Below are 18,296 nucleotides of genomic sequence, written 5' to 3'. Positions count from 1 at the left end.
TTTAAAAAAAGACATATATTGGTTAAAAAAAGATAGAATTCAATGCGCTAAGCTTTCCCTCTAACAGTAGAAGAATAATAGTACACCCGAAAAACTAGAAAGAAATATTGGGCTACAAATGGAAATTAATGAAATAGAACACAAAAATATTATAGAGAAAACAAAGCTGAAAGCTCTGTAAAGAGGCTAATAAAACTGGCAAACAACTGGCCAGATTTATCAAGTTAAAAGAAAAATAATATCAGTAATGAAAAAGGAAGCCTAACTACAGAAAATACAAACAGACAAAATGTTATAAAATAACAACCACAGAAATTTCAAATGAAATGAAATAATTCCCATAAAAATTAACTTGTTAAAATTAATAAGGAATAGAAAATCTAAACAGTCAAAATATAAGTATTAAAGAAATTGACAAACCTCAAAACCATTATTGCTCTGTATAGTCCCTTTTATCTCTATTACTTAGTAGTTGACCGGGGTGGGGGCAGGAGACAGAGAACGACCTAAGACAATAAGTGTTCTAAAATTTAGTATCCTACAGAATTCCCTTGGTAGAGATTAATTTTTTTTCTCTTTAAAAGTACTTACTCCGGGCTTCCCCAGTGGCGTAGTGGTTGGGAGTCCGCCTGCCGATGCAGGGGACACGGGTTCGTGCCCCGGTCCAGGAGGATCCCACATGCCGCGGAGTGGCTGGGCCCATGAGCCATGGCCGCTGAGCCTGCGCGTCCGGAGCCACAGGAGAGGCCACAACAGTGAGAGGCCCGCATACCGCAAAAAAAAAAAAAAGTACTTATTCCCTCCTATTTTAGCAGAAAACATCATCTGTATCCCTACAATAAAAATTCAATTCCAAGATGTCTGGACAAAAATTTTAAAGTTATTACCAAGGTCTCAAAAGAAATTACATTTTCTGACTTCTCTGCCAAATGGCATCCTTCTACTGTTTCCTCCCTTTCAGCTCAGTGCATTTTCCTTATAAAAATGAATCTTCCTTTCCCAATACTTCCTTTCATGATACAGAAAATTCACAAGTTACCAAATATAGAAAAGAATAACGTGTGGGAAAAGGAAGGAATTTTTTGTAATACTATAGGATATTTTATTAAGTTGTTTACCAACACTGAAAAGTACAGATTTTAACTGAATAGTTCAGGCAGTTTTGAAAAATGTAAACATCTGTGTAACCCAAATTCTTTCAAAATATAGAATTCTTCAACCATCTGAGAAAACTCCCTAGTATACCCTCTCATTCAGCCCCTGTCCCTCTTCCGATTCCTTTCACCAATAGTTAAATTTGCCTGTCCTAAATGTCATACAGAATCATTAGTATGTAATCCTGTGTATGCATTCTTTCAGCATGCTTTGAAATTCATCCACATTGTTGCATATATCAGTAGTACATTTATTTTTATTAGTCAGTAGAATTCATTATATTAATACACCAGATTAATTTACCTATCCTCCTGTTGACACTTTTGTCTCCAGTTTGGGGCTGTTTTTAATAAAGCTTCTAGATGTATTCTTTCTTTTTCAATGGCTTTATTGAGATATAAGTTACATACTAACCAATTCACCTATTTAATAGGAAACTTACACCCAGTATGCAATTCAATGGTTTTCAGTATATTCAGAGCTATGCAATCATCACAAAATCAATTTTGGAACATTTCATCATTCCAAAAAGAAAACCCGTAGCCATTAACTGTCACTTCCCATTTCCCCCTCAACTATTCCACTCCCCACCCGACCCCACGCACCTACCTCACTACCTCAGCCCTAGGAAGGCACTAAATTTACTTTCTGTCTTTATAGCTTTACCTATTTTGGACATTTTATTTAAATGTAATCTTTGTGATTGCCTTCTTCCACTTAGATAAAATGTTCTCAAGTTTCATCCATTTTATAGCATACATCAGTACTTCATTCCTTTTTAATGGTCAAGTAATATTCCATTGAATGTATATACCACATTTTTATGTATTCATTCATCAGCTGATAGATATTTCTGGTTCTAATTTTTGGCTATTATGAACAATGCTGCTATGAAATTTATTTACAAGTTTTTGTGTGAACCTGTCTTTTCATTTCTCTTGAGAATATACCTAGTTGTAGAATTACTGGGTTATAGGGTAGCTCTAAGTTTAACATTTTGAGGAACTACTAAACTATTTTCCAAACTGGCTGCACCATTTTACATTCTCATCAGCAATGTATAATGGTTCCTGTTTCTCCACAGACTTGTTTTTTCTTTTTGATTATAGCCATTTTAGTGGGTATGAAGTTGTATTTCATTAAGGTTGTGATATGTACTTCCCTAATGACTAATAATATTGAGGATTTTTTCATGTGCTTGTTAGTCATCATATATGGTCTTTGAAGAAATGTCTATTCAGATCCTTTGCCCATTTTTATTTGGGTTGCGTGTTTTTTTATTATTATGTTGTAAGAATTCTTTGTATATATTTTGTATGAAAGTCCCTTATCAGATACATAATTTGAAAATATTTTCTCTTATTCTCTGGGTTGTCTTTTCAGTTTCCTGTTAGCATCTGAATGCAAAAGTTTTTATTTTGATCAAGTCCAATTTATCTATTTTTCTTTTGCTGCTTGTGCCTTTGGTGTCATACCTAAGAAATTATTTCCTAACTGAAAGCCACAAATATTTACTCCTAGCTTTTCTTCTAAAAGTTTTATAGTTTAAACTGTTAAATTTAGGTTAGTGTCCATTTTGAGTTAATTTATATATATAGGATAGGAGGAAGGCAACTACATTATTTTGCATGTAGATATCCAGTTATTCTAGCATCATTTGTTGCAAAGACTATTCTTTCCCTATCAAATAGTCTTGACACCTTTGTTGAAATAACTGACTATAAGTGTAGGATTTATTTCTGGACTCTCAATTCTACTGCATTGCTCTATATGTCTATCTTAGATCATGGCACCACACTGTCTGATAGTACCATACTCATAATATCATACTGTGTTTATCACTTTTCATACCAAACCAAGCCAGCTATCAAATGTGAGCACAGAATAAAAAACATTTTCAATTATGAGAGGTTTTTGAAACTTTTTCTATGAATTATTTCTTGGGAAACTACTGAAGAATACATTCCATTCAAAAAAGTTTAATAAATCAATACAGATAAAAACATAGGGTCCAGGAAACAGGGATTCTAACTCAAGTTCAAGGCGACGACGATTTCTAGGATAACAAATGACGATGGTGTATAGAAAGCCTAGAGAAAGCTCCAGGAAGAATGTGTACAAGAAAGAAGTAGTAACAGATAGATTTTCCCATGTTTCTACCATAATAAAGGTGTTTTAGAGTCCTTTCCAGGAATTTATGTTGAAAGTATTGATGACTTTGTAGAAATCTAATCAAATAATTAAAAACTCAAGAAATAGAAATATATTGACTAACATAGGCATGATAAGTGGAGCTATAAAGATGAAACAACTACAATTGTGTAAGTAGTTACTTTTATGAAATTTGCCTTGAGAGAATTAGAATTCTACAATTATTTGAGTTGCAAACTATATACTGTAGTAACTTTTTTTTTCTTAATCCAAAAAAGAATTTATTGACTCTTGTAACTAGAAATCCAGCATTATTTAGCTGCAGGTATGTCTGCATCTAGGATTTTTTTTTAAGTCACTTTTAGTCTCTTGGCTATGCTTTCTTCTTTTCTTTTTTTTTTTTTTTGGCTTTAAAGTGCTTTTTTTTCACACACATACACACACTGTATTTTATTTTTACAAGAGATAAATAAACTGACACCAAGTATTGTAAATGGATGACCACAACAAAAGCAACAATGATTGCAATTACCAAACATGAAACACAGTCATACTATGCCATAATAATGACATTCAGTCCAGTAATCCTCCACTATAACAACTCCTTTACTTTGCAGTGAAAATTGATTTGTATATTTTCTGCCTCTTTTAAAAAGGACTATTAATGCATGTAATCTTCAAGGCTCATGTCCACTTCCTGAAATTTATCTTAGGGAAAAAAATCAAAGGCAAACACAAAAGTACACCTACAGCTATGTTCATTATAGCATTGTTTATTATAGTAGGAAACAGAAAATAAACAAAATGCCCAGAAATAGATTAGTTAGATATATGTCCTGATATATGTTATTGAATACCAGTACTAAATATGAAGCTGCAGATACTTTTCAATATTGAACATTTTCACAATATATTAATAAGTAAAAATGGTATGCACATGATCTTATCTTTTATAAATAAGAAAAAGACGTGGAAAAAGTTTGGTAGAAACTTAATGAATGAACAATGACATTAATCATCATGAATTCTGGGTGAAAGTACAGAGACTTCTTTTTTCAAGCCACTTTGTTTCTCTTTAACCTCACACTAAAAATATGGTAGTGGATTAGAAAAATGGTAACAACGTTTTGCAGTTCCTCTTATCAAAAGATGAAGTCTATTTCCTCATCCCCTGAATCTAAGCTGGCCTTGTGACCTGCTTTCACCAATAGAATGTGGCAAAGGTACACTGTGTCAGTTCTGAATCTAGACCTTGCTGGGAAGAAAATTCTTCCTCTACCAATTCAGGTGCTTGGGGGCCTGCAAATTAATTGACAACAAACAGATTAACAAGAGAATAATTTAATTCACAGGCATGCGGGATCATCCCATAAGGAACGGATCACCAAACAGCTAGGAGTAAAGGTTTATATACCAGCTTAATAGGGTAAGGAGGGAGAGAGAGCTTCTTTGAAAAAAATATAGGCTTCTAGGAGGAAAAAATGGAAGATATGGAAGCTTCTGATAAAATTTATTTAGGAATTTCTCATCCCGGTGTTAATGGTCAGTCTCCTTCCTGGCTGGAAACTCCCTCAGAGAGGGGATTTATAGCAGTTTCATTCTCAGAAAGCTTTGCCTTTAATCAGATAAGCAAGGCTCAGCAAAGGCTTCCTCCTGTATCTGCTGTATCTCAAACATCTTCAGTTTAAAGTAAAATCTCTATACCATTCTGGTGGATTTGAGTCCTTTCAGCCTCAAGACAATGTGCAGCTTCTGCTCTCCCATTCCTACTCTCTCATGCTTGCAAGCTGGTCCCCATGCAACAAGCCTGCTCGAGAATGACAGCACATGGAGAGAGCCCCTGCCATCCTAGCCATCCAAGCTGAGGTTCCCAAACCAGCTAGTCCCAGCTCCCCAATAGCTGAACTCAGACTCACCAGCCAGGCCAGCTGACCACAAACAAGGCCCAGACAAGAACCACCAGCTGAGTCCAGCCTAAATTGCCAACCTACAGGAACATCATTTCTTTAAGCTACTAAGTTTTGGGGTGGCTTGCTGTGTAGCAATAGACACCTAATAGAGAAATATATTGTTTTCAAGAAAATATGGCAATAAATGATTTACTAAAAACAACAAATGGTTGTTTAACCACAAAAGCTAAATAATTGGTGACATGAAAAAATTCATCTCAAAATGATGGACAAGAAATTTATTAAGATCTTTCCTGGTTGTCTGTCTCTAAGAGAAGAATAATAGATGACATTAAAGCCAATAAAAGGAGACCTTTCCCTATATGCAAGGCATAATAATTAATGTGAGGGCTTTACTTTACCCACTGGGAATTACAGAGTCAAACAGCTTAGCAGGGATCCCAGAAATACTGAACAGGATTTCAGTACAAATTTGAACAATGTATTTTATAGGTCAAAAGAAGCTAAATCATAAAAGTCCTTAGATACTGAAACAGGAAGCGATAGAGAAGAGATTGCCAACAGCATGCACTGAGTTTGCTCGCAGCTGCTATGACTCAAAGGGGTCATTACCGGGAAGAGCACTGTGGGTTTCACACAGAGATTACTATCTTACTCTTTTATTTTTATTATTACCACTACATACTTCAGCCATTATTGTTATGTAGGATTGGACAACTTGGTGTACTGATGGGGTTTTAAGCCTTTCCTAGATACATCTGGCATTAAAAACCTCCAGTTGGGATAGGAAACTAGATGGGAAAGGAAAGCCATTTCTCCTCCCCTGTTGCACTTTGAATCACATTACTACTCAATCAAGATCCTAGGAACCACCTGACTGTTTTAAAAAAAAAAAAGAGAGAGATAAAGTGAGTTTTCTTTTTCCTGATTTCTGCAACAGAGATTCCTAGAAGCATATTACATATGCAAAACACACTGTGTTACAAAGTTGGTACTTCTGTTCCTTGGGAGAGCCATTTAGCATTATTTTGTTTTGTCATTTGTGTGTGTGTGAGAGAGATCCAGTTTTATTTTACAGGGATATATGGGATTAGTCCCAATCGTTTCTGTTTCAATGCAGGGCAGTTGTTGAAAATCTAGATGGTCCTTGAAATGGCACAACCATCTTCTGGTGGTGAGGATGAGATACTTTTATTGATAAGGTTTCTTTCTAAGAAACTGTCACATAGTAACCAAAAATTATACTGAGTAACAGTATGAAATACAAAACTGTGTCTACCCTATAATTATATCATCTAAAGATTACATATGGGAGTGTACAAAAGCTGCAAATATTCTTAAAAATATAAATGTTAATCTATTAATGAATAACTTTATTTTAAATTCGTTTTTGATAGTGTTGGTACAATACATATTTCCTTCAAAAAAATTTTAAGTAGCCAAATAACAGCGGTATGAAACCTCTCAAATATTTAAACACTTTATTGCAGATTCTGACTTAATGTATCAAATTACTGCTTTGAGGCATATTGAAAGTCTTAGGGCTAGTCTCGTTCTGAAATTCAAATGCTTTTATTCTATCCTGAAGCAAACAGATAAAGAACTCTTGAAAATCCAAGGGGCCTGAATATGTGCTACAATAAGTTTCTTTAAGTACTGCTTCATCTAAGTCTAGGAAAAGTAACGAATATTCAAGATTCAGGGAACAGGTATGTAAATTTTACAAATTAGATTAACAGCTTGATGAGGGCACCATTTTTTAAACTGCAAATTTCTGCTGCCTCAAGTATATAATATTCCTTCTGGGGGCTGGCAGTAGCCTATAAAGCAATGATCAAGAGAAAGGAATGACTTCTTATAAATGCACAGTTTTTATTATAGGAATCAAGAAGTTTTATAATTACTTCTATACATGTACTTTAACTAATAGTACTAATGATAAGCCTCACCTTAAACAGTTTTCATCTTCTTTCTTAATTATGTCATATTAAAGTTCCTGAGTCTTTCGCTCTGCATTACTTGCAAGGTCTGAAAGTATAATGTTGAGTACTGAGTCCCCAAGCTATCTCTTGTAAAAAATTCATGCTTACAGTAATAATAGCTACTATTATTGAGAGTGTGTAAAGTACTCTATCACACATGTTACATAAGTCTCACTACAACATTGTGAGATAGCTATTACTCCCATATAATAAACATGATGTACATGGAAATTCAACCTTAGAAAAGTTAAATAATTCACCCAAGAGCAAACAAGTAGTAAATGGTAAAATGTGAATTTAAGCCAAGTATAACTCTATATTAATTTTATTTTTTCACCTCCATTGGAAAACCTCTCATCTCTTCAAGCAATTCAAATCCACAGATACTGTATTAAACAGTTGAGAAAATCAGTTCACCCATGATCCCATGATTTGACCTCTACCCACAAGTAGAATGATACTTTGTCTTGGTTGCCTAGGACAGTCCCATATTATGCCTGTGGTCTCTCTGTAATTATTAGTTGTGGCTTATTTCACTCTCAGAGGTATCCCAGTTAGGGTAACAAACTTAACAGTCACCCTACTCATGACAGCTACTTTTTTATATGTCAATAACTGAGTGCATCTCAATAAAAATTAATTTCACAGTGATGTCGGTAAGGCTATATATGGAGGATTCTGTTTCATGTAGCAAGGCAGACCAGATGTCCTGACTCACTTGATGGGGGAAAAAAAGCCAGATTAAAATAGTTTTAAAGTCTTTCTTCATAAAAGTTGGTCTTTGCCTTGAGGATATTAGTCAAACAAGGTGAACTTGGGTTTCCATGTTTCACAGAAAACAAAGGACACTAGACAAAGCCCAAGGTCTGCCAAAATAGAACATTTAATGGAGTGAAACCTACCCTAAAGCTGGGGAAAAAAAGGGCTACCATTCAGTATTGAATAGAAATAAACTGCTCTACCAGAGTGTGAGGAAAACTTAAAAGAAACTTGATGCTGAGGATTTTATACCTCAAGGTGGTGTCCGCATGGGTTTCCAGCCTGAATTCATGCTACCTTAATTTAAAGTGGTCACAGAGTAGAGAAATGAGAGAAATGGTATAAATCTTCTTTAGAGAAACCCACCTCCAAAACAAACCTGAAAAGATTTCCACAAAGTTCTAAGAAACGTGAGATCAAAGTAAAAAATCCTAAAACATGCAAGAAAACAAGGCACCATGAGAGAACGTCAACAGAAACGACCACAGAATCAGACACAAAAGTCATCTAATATTATAATTATCAAATATAGAACATGAAATAAATATAATTAGTTTGTTCTTAAAATGAAGAAAAATATAAATATCAAAAGACTAAAATAATGACTAGCAAACTTGAGAAAAATTTTTTAAAGAACTTCTAGAAATGATGTAACAGTTGAAATCTAAAAACTCAGACATATTACAAAGCTATAGTGATCAGCATAGTGTAACTGTAGCACAGAGTTTAAAAAATCAATAGGAACAGATTAGAGCACCCAAAATATATGGAATAGAGAGATCACACATATATGGGCACTTGATAAATGAAAAAGATGGCACTGAAAAGCAGTGGGGGAAAAAACAGATTTTTCTCCCAAAAATGATGGTAGGACAATTAGGTATACACATAGAAAAAAGTAAACCTGACTCTTACTTTATACTATAATAAAAAAAAATCTATTCCAACTGTTTTAAATACCTAAATGTAAAACGCAAACTGTAAAGATTGTGTAGGATAACATAGAAGACTATCTTTATGACCTCAAGATAAAGAAGGTGTATATACCAGGGATAGGGGAGGGGGTGAGGAGCCTGTGACTTCAAGGGTCCAGCTTACATTTCAACCAGAGGTCATGTCCTCTCAATGACATCCTCCAACACTCCCATTATGAATGGCTCTTACAATCTTACATGCCTCCCTCTTTCACAATGTGCTGAGTGGTCAGCAAGGGGTTTCACTGTGGCTCTTTTGGCAGTTATCTGGCTGCACTGGAGGCAGATATCACAGCAACAGTATAGGCACATGCAAGAGAAAACACAGATTAAGATATTGATTCCCAAAATAAGTAACAATTTTTTCCACTAAGAGAGAGTCAGATAATTCAAGCCATCCACTCGTGTCCTCAAGTGATTTAATGAAAATGATACATTAGGAGACTCATCAGGTATGAAAATATAGTATCTATTCAGGAGTTCATTTGGTAAGAAATTAATAAACAGAAACCTCAATTAAAGACAGTCAGGGCTTCCCTGGTGGTGCAGTGGTTGAGAGTCCGCCTGCCGATGCAGGGGACACGGGTTTGTGCGCCGGTCTGGGAAGATCCCACATGCCATGGAGTGGCTGGGCCTGTGAGCCATGCCGCTGAGCCTGTGCTCCACAACGAGAGAGGCCACAGCAGTGAGAGGCCCACGTACCACAAAAAAAACCAAAAAAACAAAAAATACAGTCAGTCAGGAGACCAAAAGGGGGAGCTCCCATGCCCTACAGTGATAACAGAGCCCAATAGGAAGAAGAAAGACTTCTCTTCTTTCCTGGCAAGGACTTGGCTAATGAAAGGCCATGGACTCATTGTTTCCTATAGCCCTCCCAATTTCCTTTTCCTCTCTATAAAAACATTCTCCTTCCCTTGCTATGTAGAGCCTTCTGCATGGCTCACCATGGTTGTAGACCTTGAATTGCAATTCTCTGTTGATCCAAATAAACCCATCTTTAACTGGAGAAATACCTGGCAGTCTACATGTTTTAGGTCAACATTTTGATGGCCTTTATGGCATCAGAGATGACTCCTGAAACCTCCAGGGCTGGTGAGCAAGCAGTTGCAGTACCCACAATTGAACTCGAGCTAATGCTCTGACCCTGGATTTTGGCGGCATGTCTTTCTCCTGGATACAAGCTCACGTTCTCTTTGCATTTGAAGCTCTCCAGGCTTTATTTGGGATCTATTTTAAGATTTCATCCTTTGTGGTTAAGGCCTTGTTCTGTATGCAAGTACTCATTTGGCACTTTGGTCTGATTCTGGGATCAGACTGTTTCAACGAAAGCTGGCTGAGACACCTTTAGCCCATTCCTTCGGGAAAGGGGGCTGCTTCACTGAAATGACTGGTTTTTCAGCCTTTGGCTCATTCCTTTGGATAGATGCTGTTCTATAGAAACTGGCTGAAAAGTCTCTGGCCTGGCTCCTCAGGGACCAAGCTGTTTACTTAGAACTGGCTGGTATTAGCTTGCAGGCTATTTGAGTTGCAAGCTGTCTGAATTGATCTATTTGAGCTATAAGCTGTTCAAGCTGATTGAAAATTGTTCTTTTACTCAAGAGAAAAACCTCTGAGACATATTTAGATAAGTGAGAACCAGTTATCTAAATATTTTGAGGGATCTCACCTACAGGGACTGGCTGTTTGTGTTTAAAAATCAAGGTCCTTCCTCATGTGCATTTCTAACTAATTGGACCTACCTGACCAAAGGAAATTTAGAATATCAATGGCCATTATGGGGAACTTTTGAAATCCCTAAACTTAATTTTCTTAAAACCAAATGGTTACAATAGCTCAAAATTTTCCATAACTGAATGGTATGTCTATTTCAAATGGTGTTTTGAAGCTTAAAAACATTACTGGGAGTTTAAAATTGCCTTTCTGCAAAGTAAGACCTTAAGGTTAACTGAGGCAAACAAATAGGTAAGGAAAAATAAAACGGCTCCTGAAGCCTCATGCTCTTCTTCCTTGGCTTCTTTGTCTCAGGCTCCACCTTCAGTGCCAATTTCTTTCTTTCTCTTGGCCCCTTGTAGTCAGGCTCTGCCTCTAGTGCCATCTTCCTCCTCCCCTTCTATACCACCTACACCTCTTCTATACCTTGAGTTCCCAATACTAATTCTCTCATTGAACTTTCCCTTTGCTCTGAAACTCTCCCTACTCCCTTTTCCCCTGAATTTGTCAGAACCTGTCCCTTTAAAATTAAGCCTTCTGAGGATCCAGAGGCTAAATCCTAATTTCTTACATTCCCTGAAGTAAAGGTAAACTGTGAGCCATCGTCAAAGATTTCTCCAAATTAGCCAGAGACAGATAGTCATTCAGACTTGTCAACCTGATTTTTCTGACTTATATTAGCTAGTCTATATGCTTGTCAGTGAAGGGCAGGCTCAGCACTGTATAAAAACATCTAGTTGGGAAAATTCTGAAAGTTCTCTAGAATTACAGCTGGGAGATCAGCCAACTAGCTTATTAAATGCTCAGGCTCAAGCAATAACTAGGCAACTTTATCAAGTAATTCCTAGGGCTTCTCCAAAGCCTGCTAATTAAAATTCAGGCTTGTACACAAAAATCTGATGAACCTATTCATAACTACTATCATCAGCTTCTGTCATTGATGAAGTCCTACACAACTGTTTAATGCTGACAGATCACCTCCTGACTCCTCCTAATGATCCACAGGAAATTCCTCTGGGTAAGGCTGACTTCTCATGGCTCACTGACAGTTCTTATTTTAAAAGTGACAGTGGCAGGGCTTCCCTGGTTGCTCAGTGGTTAAGAATCTGCCTGCCAATGCAGGGGACACAGGTTCGAGCCCTGGTCTGGGAAGATCCCACATGCAGTGGAGCAACTGAGCCCGTGCGCCACAACTACTGAGCCTGCCCTCTAGAGCCCGCAAGCCACAACTACTGAAGCCCACGTGCCTAGAGCCCGTACTCTGCAGCAAGAGAAGCCACCGCAGTAAGAAGCTCGCACACTGCAATAAAAAGTAGCCCCCTCTCACCACAGCTAGAGAAAGCCCGCACACAGCAACGAAGACCCAACACAGCCAAAAATAAATAAATTAAATTAAGAAAAAAAAAGTATCATAAAAAAAAGTGACAATGGCAAATATTGTGCTGGGTATGCTATTGCAACTCCTTCTGATGTTGTTGAAGCAGCATCTTTACCTATGGCTACTTTGGCCCAACAGGCTGGATTGAATTATACACTCTTACACTGGTTTGTACTTTAACCAGGGACAAAACTGCCAATATTTATACTGATATTAAATATGTTTTCAGAGTAGCTCATGATTTTGGAATGCTGTGGAAGCAACGTGGCTTCCTTACTTCCAGTGGAAATAAAATTTTAAATGGTCCCTATGTTTAGAAATATTGGATGCAATACTTTTACCTGCTACTTTAGATGTTATTAACATTCCAGGGCATTCTAAACTTGACTCTCTGGAAGGTAAGGGAAACCACTTTGCTAACATCTCTGCAAGGAATACTGTACTTAAAAGGCCTAACAGCAGCCAAACCTCTGTCACAGTACATAGGGATATTTCCCCAAATGATAATTTGGAAAAACCGGCTAGAGAAGCCCAACAATTGGCCTCAGAAAAGGAAAAAAAGAAAGATTGGAAATTTAACAGTTGTTGGTTTGATAAAAAGAGAAAGCCCTGGTTGGACCAAATGACAACCCAGTCCTGCTAGAGACTCTGATGTTACCACTCCTCACCACTACACATTCATTAAACCATTGGTCTACTGAAAAAATAATAGCATTCATGAAACAATATTGGTGGAAACATTAACAATGTTGCAAAAAGTGCCTAACTCACTTGTCTCATTTGCCCGAAGTACAACCGAGGGAAGCCTGTTCCTATGGCTCCCAGACATTATAAACTGCCTAATGGAGCATTCAAGTTCTGACAAATGGATTTCATACAACTTCTATCTCACTGATATAAATATGCTTTAGTCATGGTCTATATGTTTTCACACTGGACTGAAGCCTTCCCTTGCAGACAGGCTACTGCCTCTTTCTGTGGCTAACATCCTTTTGAAATAGATTATCCCAACCTAGGGAACTCTTCTTGAACTTCACAGTGATCAAGGAACCCATTTTACTGGCCAGGTACTTTTACAAGTCTGCACTGTTTCGCCGGTTTTACAACACTTCCACTGTACTTACCACCCTCAATCCTCTGGATTAGTAGAACATGCTAACGGCATTATTATTAAGCAAAAATAATATTAATTGGCAAAATTTGTGGAGGCCCTCCAAATGCCTTGGCCTAAAGCATTGTCATTTGTCCTTCTAAATCTTAGATATACCCCCTTTATAACTCATAAATTTTCACCATTTGAGATAGTCAGAAAATGCCAATACCTTGGCTCCTGCTTCTTTTGAGCTACACCTTATAAAAGGAGAGATACTCCAGTATCGCAAAGGCCTAATAGCTTCTATTTAAAATAATCATGTTTTGAATGATCAATCTTTCCACAGTGCACTATCGGGAGATAAAGAACTTAGACATCACACCTTGCAACCTGGAGATTTTGTCTATTGGAAAAGACACCTCTAGAAGAGCTCTCTTCAACCTCACTGGAAAGGCCCCTATCAGGTACCACAAACCAACCACTGTGTCAACAAACTCCATGGAATAGACTCTTGTATTCACATGACACACCTAAAGAAAGCACCAAACCTGACTGGACCTGTATATCATCTGGTGACTAGAAAGTAAACCTCTTTCAGAATTGAAGCAGACAACATCTGATGAGACATCTTTCTCAAGATACCCAAACCAAGCCTGTTGGAAGTTTTTCACCAAAGCTTTGATGATGACATAATGCTTCAGATGCTCTCCAATAGTCTATGATCTTGACTGCACACAGACTTTAGATTAAAAGTACCTGAGAGTTCTCCCTCCTTCTCTCTGTTATTGGAACATGACCTGAATAGGTTTCCAATTTGTGCACTTTCCCTCCAACATGAGACACTACACCCAGGAAAGGTCCTTCCTGGCATTGAGAGACAAAAAACTGCTGAAACCAGAAAACCCGACCCTTGATCAGTGATGCTTTCAGAGAAAGATCCTGATTAAAATGGGGATATGTAAAAAATCAGTAAACAGAAACCTCAATTAAACAGAGTCAGAAGACCAGAAAAGGGAGCTCTCATGCCCTGTAAAAATAACAGGTACCAACAGGAAGAAGAAAGACTCCTCTTTTTTCCTGGCAAGGACTTGGTCAATGAAAAGTCATGGACTCTTTGAGTACTGTAGCCTCGCAACTTCGTTTTCTCCTCTATAAAAGCATTCTCCTTCCCTTGCTGTGGAGGGCCTTTTGCGTGGCCTGCCATGGCTGCAGACCCGGAACTGCAGTTCTCTGCTGATCCCAAATAAACCCATCTTTGCTGGAGAAATACCTGGCAGTCTATCTGTTTTGGGTCAACAATTTAAAAAACTGTCTGATGATTTTTGAGATTGAAAAATTGTGAAGGAACATAGCTCACATATGGTGCTTATTACAATCTGCCAGTATAACACCTTTCCAAGGAAAGTGATCAAGAAGCACAAGTCAAGAACACTTACTGACTTTATAATACTATATAATGAAGGCAGAATATCTGACTTGTGCTAACTACCTTGTCTCTAGTGCCAAAGACCTGGACTAGTTATTTTCAACTCACAGTTCAACAGATAATATCATACTTGAGGGTTTGTTCTACTTCATTTTTTTAATTGGAATATAGTTGCTTTACACTGTTGTGGTAGTTTCTGCTGTATAACGAAGTGAATCAGCTATATGTATACATATATCCCCTACTCTCTTGGACCTCCCTCCTACCCACCCCCCCATCCTAGGTCATCACAGAGCACTGAGCTGAGCTCCCTGTGCTATACAGCAGGTTCCCACTAGCTATCTATTTTACACGTGGTAGTGTATTTATGTCAATCCTAATCTCCCAATCCGTCCCACCCTCCCCTTCCCACCCTATGTCCACATGTCCGTTCTCTATGTCTGCATCTCTATTCCTGCCCTGCAAATAGGGTCACCTGTACCATTTTTCCCTCTTGTAATGTAGGTTGTTCTACTTTTGCATCCTGAGGAGTTTAGAGAATATTTTTAGAGTCCTTAACAAAGATGATTTCACTATGGCTCATCAATACACGACTGCAAAAGATAGTATAAACTGCTAAGAACCCTGGGAAACATGTGGTTTAAAGAGAATGAGCAACAAGGTTCACCAAGTCTCTCACTGTTTAACCTAGCAGTGAGTGTTCATCAAGAGAAGTCTGGGACTTCCCTGGTGGCGCAGTGGTTAAGAATCCACCTTCCAATTCAGGGGACACGGGTTCGAGCTCTGGTCCAGGAAGATCCCACATGCCGTGGAGCAACTAAGCCCACGTGCCACATCTACTGAGCCTGTGTTCTAGAGCCTGCAAGCCGCAACTACTGAAGCCCGCACGCTCTGCAACAAGAGAAGCCACCGCAATGAGAAGACCCTGTACCGCAACTAGAGAAAGCCCACGCGCAGCAACAAAGACCCAACACAGCCAAAACTAAGTAAACAAATTTTTTTTTTTTTTTAAAGTGAAGTCTAGGGCTTCCCTGGTGGCGCAGCGGTTGAGAGTCCGCCCGCCGATTCAGGAGACACGGGTTCGTGCCCCCGTCCGGGAAGATCCCACATGCCGTGGAGCGGCTGGGCCCGTGAGCCATGGCCGCTGAGCCTGCGCGTCCGGAGCCTGTGCTCCGCAGCGGGAGAGGCCACAACAGTGAGAGGCCCGCGTACCACAAAAAAAAAAAAAAAAAAAAAAAAAAAAAGGGAAGTCTGTCTTGCTGAATTAGAAATAGAATGCTAACACTAGATCAAGAAACCTGAAGTCTCAGTCCACATAGCATTCTTGGTTTTCTCAAAGTCTAGCACAGTGCCTGGGAGGTATTCAATAAATACTTCTTGAATAAATATATAAATAATGAGTGAATGGAAGACTTTCTTTCTTCCTTTATCATCTCCACTTAGACAATGAAAAGAAATTAAAAACCTGGAATACTTTGTAAAACAGACACACACACATACACACACACTTAAAATCTTGAAAGTTCATATAGAAAAAAAAGAAGGGAGGGTCTATCTTTACCAGTTCCTTGATATTATACTACTTTTCCTGCATAATTTAGCACTTTCTAAAGTCCAATATGCTGTCTGATAAAACATTTCCAATCAAGGTCTAGAGTGAAGATAGGTTTGCAGGTTGAAAAGACTGACATTCCTTCTCCTTTGAACTAATTTTCAAACCTTAAGGGATAAATCCTCTATAATTATACAGAAATGATTTTCAACTACATGGCTTTGGGACTCACCAGAGTCTCAAAGAGAAGACAGACATTACTATCCCCTGATTGTCACTGCTGAAATAGAACAACTCCCTAGGTAAAAAACAGAGATAGCCATATATTATTTTTTAATAATTTTGATATATAATTTACATACTAAAAAATTCACCTATTTGAAGTATATGGATAAGTGGTTATTTAGTACACACACAGAGTTGTGCAACCATGACAACAATCTAAATTTAGATCATTTCATCACCTGAAAAAATATCCCATGCCCATTTGCAATCATTTCCCATATTCCATCCCATCCCACTTCTGACAGACCCAGGCAACCATTAATCTACTTCATATCTCTGTAGGTTTGCCTACTCTGGGCATTTCATACATGGAATCATACAATATATGGTCATCTGTGACAGACTTCTTTTAATTAACACAATGTTTGCAAGTTTCATCCATTTTGTGGCATGTTCCAAAAAAGGAACTTTCTTCCTTGTTATGGTTGAATAATATTCCACTGTATGAATATATTATGTTTTGTTTATCCATTCATCAGTTGATGGACAATTGGGTTGATTCCACTTTTTAATGACTATGAATAATACTGCTGCAGACATTTTTGTACAAGTTTTTGTGTAGACATAAGTTTTCATTTCTCTTGAGAATGTACTTAGGAGTGGAACTGCTGGGACATAGGGTAACTATGTTTAAAATTTTCAAGGGCTGACAGCATGTCTTCCTGAGTGGCTGTACCATTTTATATTTCCAACAGCAATTTCTCCACGTGCTTGCCAACACTTGTTATTTTTTTTCCTTTTGATTATAGCCATGCTAATAGATGTGAAGTGACATCTCATTATAGTTTTGATTTGCATTTCCCTAATGGCTAATGATGCTGATCACCTTTCATGTGCTTATTAGTCATTCATATATCTTTTTAAAGAACTGTCTATTCATATCCCTTATCCACTTTTAAGCTGAATTGTCTTTTTATTATTGAGCTATGTGTTCTTTATATATTCTGCATATAATTCTCTTATCAGATACATAATTTACAAGTATTTTCTCCCATTCTATGAATTGTCTTTTCACCTTCTTCATGATATTTTGTAGCACAGAAGTTTAATTTAAGGTAGGCAATTTAACTATTTTTCCTTTGTTCCTTGTGCTTTTGGTGTCATATCTGAGAAACCATTGCTTCAACCAAGGTCACAAAGATATATTACTATGTGTTCATCGATAACTGTATTTTTTAGCTCTTATATTTAAGACTTTGATCCATCAGAGTTAATTTCTATATATGATGTAAGGTAGGGATCCAACTTTATCTTTTGCGTATGGATATCCAGTTTCCAGCACATTTTCTTGAGATGTCTATTCTTTCTCCCACTGAATTATTTTGGCATCTTGTTGAAAATTAATTCACCAAAAATGTAAAGGTTTATTTCTGGACTCTCAATTCTATTTCATTGATCTATATGTCTACCCTTATTCTAGCACCACACTGTCTTAATTAACATAGCTTTGTGGCAAGTTTTGAAATCAGGAACTGTGAGTCCCCCAGCATAGATTTTCTTTTTCAAGATTTTCTTGGCTAGTCTGGGCCTCTTTTATGCCATATGAATTTTATGATCAGCTTGGAAATATCTACAAAAAAATACAGCTGATATTTTCATAGAAATTTCATTGGATGTGTAGATCAATTTTATAAGCATTGCCATTTTAACAATACTAACTCTATCAATCCATGAACAAGAGATGTCTTTCCATTTAGATATTTTGAAACTTCTTTCAGCAATGTTTTGTAGCTTTCAGTGTACAAGTATTACCATTATTTTGTTAAATTTCTTCCTATTTTATTATTTTTTATACTATTGTAAATGTAATTACTTAATTTTTTCAGATTTTTCCTTGATAGTGTGTAGAAATAAAATTGATTTTGGTGTATTTATTTTGTATTTTGCAAACTCACTGGATTTGTTGATCAGTTCAAACAGT

Source organism: Orcinus orca, chromosome 13 (genome assembly GCF_937001465.1).
Source record: "Orcinus orca chromosome 13, mOrcOrc1.1, whole genome shotgun sequence".
Classification (NCBI taxonomy): domain Eukaryota; kingdom Metazoa; phylum Chordata; class Mammalia; order Artiodactyla; family Delphinidae; genus Orcinus; species Orcinus orca.
The sequence above is the reverse complement of the archived record's forward strand: the minus strand, read 5'-3'. Positions refer to the sequence as shown.